This window comes from Octodon degus, unplaced genomic scaffold (genome assembly GCF_000260255.1).
Source record: "Octodon degus isolate 3935 unplaced genomic scaffold, OctDeg1.0 scaffold00105, whole genome shotgun sequence".
NCBI classification, from domain to species: domain Eukaryota; kingdom Metazoa; phylum Chordata; class Mammalia; order Rodentia; family Octodontidae; genus Octodon; species Octodon degus.
In genome coordinates this window covers 4434225-4438537 of record NW_004524681.1, presented here as the reverse complement: position 1 = coordinate 4438537, position 4313 = coordinate 4434225, and the positions used below count along the sequence as shown (strand labels likewise).

At 41.5% G+C, this 4313-nt stretch overlaps 1 protein-coding gene and 1 pseudogene across 2 annotated transcripts in view; both read left to right on the top strand.

Annotated features, from left to right (window-relative positions):
• Positions 1–4313, top strand: part of Catsper2 (cation channel sperm associated 2) — a 79614-nt gene that overhangs the window by 70035 nt on the left and 5266 nt on the right. The gene's annotated exons all lie outside the window — the stretch shown is intronic.
• On the top strand, positions 2219–4072 carry LOC105743199 (annotated as a pseudogene).

The window sequence follows — 4313 nt, the reverse complement described above, 5'->3', positions numbered from 1 at the left end:
TGTGGTGCTGGGGGATTGAACCGCGGTCCCTGTGCTTTGCTAAGCTTGTTCTAAGTAGGTGCTTTAGACCACTGAGCCATCTCACCAGCCCAACACTGAATTTTCTTCTCAGTGAACTGCAAGAAACTAGTCATATAAATGAAACAAATTAGCATATATTAAAGAATTTTTGAAACAATGGAATAGGTAATTTGGGAAATTATTTGAACTTCTTATTTTCTATTTATCTAGCTAGTTTATAAGATACTTTTTAAAAATTTTTTATTTTAATGAGAAAGAAATAGCAATGAGACAGTTTCAAAACAGGTTAGTAGGACAGTTGTAATAATTAATACATTGCATATTGTTGTCTTTGTAGTAGTTATTCGCAGGACAAGAAGCAGACATGATTTCTTGTCTAAATATTAGTACAAATCTTTCTTCTCATTGAACTAAGAAAAAGTAGCTATATATCCTAACAATTCTGTGTATACATATATATTTTTTCACTACAAAATGGTCTTTCATTTATAACCTTTTTTTTTGTTTTGTTTTGTCAGAGATGGGTGTCTCAAAATACAGCTTCACTAACAGAAAATTGATACTTTAAAAATGTTAGTTGGGCTGGGCATATAGATCAGTGGCACAGCACCTGCCTGGCAAGTGCAAGGTCTTGCGTTTGATTTCCCATACTAAAACCATACAAAAACACTAGTTAAGTAGCAGCCCAAGGACACATGCAAAGTGTCTTCTTTCTTGATGGGACAAAATACCCAACATCCATTCTCACAAAGGAGGAAAGGTTCATTTCAGCTCACAGTTTGTAGCGGTTTCAGTCTATATCCCCCCGGCTCCAAGAAGGGCAGCTTGGCAGAGGAGAAGCAGCTCATGGCATGACGTCAGGAAGCAGAGAGTGAGCCAAGGAAGGAGGAGGGAGCCGACCCTTCCAGGCCTCGCCCCAGTGATCACCTCCACTGACCGGCTTCACCTAACTTCGTGTTTATCCCTGAAGTCAGCCATGGATGAAGGGTCTTTCCAAAATAAATGTTGAAGCTATGCAACAGTCTTCTAACTTAACCTAGAATATTTAAGCAGGACTGATAGAGAGCTTCCGGATTCTGTGAAACCCTAGGTTTATCTCAAGTGCCCACATAAAACCTGAGCCTATGGGAGCTTTTCAGTTTGTAAAAGTCTTTCCAGGTCGGTAGTTTCCCTCTCTAGCAGAACAGCATTTCTGAGGCAGACAAAGAGACTCTCTGCTTGACTCCCTTGGCCCTTTCTGAAAGTACATAAAATATTTTTAAATAATGAGCTCTTTATTTGATAGTTGTGAAAAGCCAAATTATCAGTCTCTGAAAAGCTAGCTTGAAATCCAGTCTTTCTAAGCTGATTTCCCTCATGCTTTAATCTAGTTACAGGAAGGAAGGTTTTTCCCCTCTTAACTAAATGTAGACTTTTTGGTTGATTCCTATTCTATCATTAGCTGAGGTGGTCTCTCTTTAACAAAAAAAAAATTATAGGGCTGGCCAAATAGCTCAATGGATTAAAGCACCTGCAAGCAGGTGCAGGAGCTGGGCATTCAATCCCCGGGCCTGCTAGCTAAGATGGCAATTGAGACTGGGCGTGGTGGCATGCACCTGTAATCCTAGCTCTTGGGAGGCTGTAAACAGGTGGATCACTACAAGTGCTGTCTAGTAGTGAGACCATGAACAGCCGGTAGACCCTTCCCTAAAATTAAAAAAAATAATAATAATTAGTATATGTTTTCAGTAAGTGATAATTTAATTCATTGTTGGGAATTGGTACATAACACAGTCAGTCCTTTATGTTACCTTTCCCCTCCATTACCCCCTTTTTATTTATTTATTTTTTGTATTGTACAGGATCTACAGGATCTCACTACATAGATCAGACTTGTAGTGATTCTCCTGTGTTCAGTGTCCCAAAGAGCTGGGATTACAGGCACACCACCATGCCCAGTCTCAACTGCAGTCTCAGTGCACCCCAGGGGCAGGCACACTGTGCAGCCCTGCTGCTGCTAAGCAGGCACTTTAATCCGCTGAGCTATTTGGCTGCCCCCCCCCTTTTTTGTACCAGGGATTGAACTCAGGATCCTACACTTGCCAGGCAGGTGCTTATTCTACTGAGCTATTTCCCTGGCCCTTTTTATTTTTTAAAAGTTCAAGTTTACTGGGGGGTCTCAAGCATGCGGGAGGCTGTCAACTGTAGCAACAGTACAATGCCTAAAGCAAAGGAACTTGTTTCTTCAAGCTCTTCAGGCAGAGATTTTGACAGTGAAGTTGACAAAAAGTTAAAGAAGAAGAAGCAAGTTGCTCCAGAAAAGCTTGTAAAGAAGCAGAAGACTGATGAAACTTCAAGAGCTCTGTCATCCTCTAAGCAGAGCAGCAGCAGAGATGACATGTTTTAGATGGGAAAATGAGATATGTCAGTGTTCGGAACCTTAAAGGGAAAGTTCTAATTGATATGCTATTAGAGAATATTGGATGAATCCAGAAGGTAAAATAAAACCAGGAAGAAAAGGTATTTCTTTAAATCCAGAGCAGTGGAGCCAGCGGAAGGAGCAGATTTCTACATTGATGATGCAGTAAGAAAACCGGAGAATCTGAGCCATAAAAACCTGTACTCTTGCAGTTGTTTTACTCTGTCTTTTTACATTGGATTTTGTTTTCTAAATGCTGTCTTCCAAGCTGTTGTATATTTGGATTGCAGAACAATTTGTAAGATGAATACTTTTTTAATGTGTGTTCTTAAAAATGTTCTGAGTGAAGTTAATTGTCAATTTTATTAAGGATGATTGCTTTGTGCCCACCACCTAGTGGAAAATCAAATCAAGTAGTTCCATTAAAAAAAATTAAGTTTACAGGGACAATTTAGGTGTATACAATGATCACATTCATCACAGGGAATTTGTAGCATTACGTGATACACCTAGAAGCTGTCTTAGGTTCGTCTTCATTATATCCCCATTGCTGAGGGACAATCCTGGACGCCCACAAATGAAAGGAGAAAGGGTTTATTTTGGCTCACAGTTTGTAGAAGTTTCAGCCCATAATCATCTGGCTCCAAGGCAGGGAGCAGGGCAACATGGGTGAGGGGCTGGTGGAGGAAGAGAGAGATCAAGGAAGGGGGAGGGCAGTAGAGCTTCCACACTACGCCTCTAGTGACCCACCTCCTCCCAGGAGGCTTCACTGCCCAGCACCACATTTAGCTACGAACTCACCAGGGCACTAAGCCATGCATGAGTACCATGGCCCCATGAGTCACTCACTTCCAAAAGCCCCCCCATGAGTGTGTGAGGGTGGACGAGCTTGAATGAGAATTTTCCCTTTTCAACTTGACTATGAGGATTTAAGAGCAGCCAAATAGAATTTTGCCTCTAGGCCTTGGATTCACACATCCAAGTTGTCTAGACATCTAGCTTCATTTGATGACTTCCCAACCACTTCAAACCTAGCTTGTTGAGTACTGAATCCTCCCTTCTTCTCTCCAGCCTACTCTTCCTCTTCTAAATGAATGACTTCATCATCCCTAAATGGTTCAAAGTAGAGATTAGCACCATCATGCTTTTTCCATTCCTCTCCATATCATAAGTGTCCTTCCCCCAAGCAGCCAATCTTGTTCTTTTTTTTTTTCCCAAAACCTTTTATTTGGGGGTATTATGGCTTAAAACGCAATTTACTTTTAATTTCACAAATGAACACATTGCATTATTTTGAAAAACAATAAAGGCATGCACCTCTCCTAGCAGATTTAGCAGTTCTGACCAAATAAGACATCAACTTCTTAAAAACTGTTTCATGCACTGTACTGGATGACTTTAGGATGTAAATTTTAATGTATTATTTCTTTTTTGAACTTGAGCGGGAATCAGAGCGGGACGATGCAGAAGACCACCTGAGGTGCCTGGGTAAAGTAGTGGTGTTCCGTAGGGGTTGGCCCTGGGCTCAGGGTTGTTTAATGTTTTCACCAATCACCTTTCGGGTGACCGTGATCTTGTTCGTCTTTTTTTTCGATCACCAGGAAAAGAAGCTCTAGAACGACTTCTCTTTCTGTTCCTCTCAGGAGAAGATGACGAACTTGAGTAAGATCTTTTTCGTGGGGAAGAAGAGCCCCTGTGGGACCTGGAGCTGGATCTTGATTTCGACCCACGAGATCTCGAACGTTCTCTGGAACTGGAACGAGATCTTGACTGCGAACTGGAAGAACTTCTTGAACGGGACCTGGACCTGGACCTTGAACTGGAGGGGGAGGACGAGCGCGATGAAGATCGTGAAGACCGAGACTTTGAGCGACTTCTTCTATTAGATTTCTTT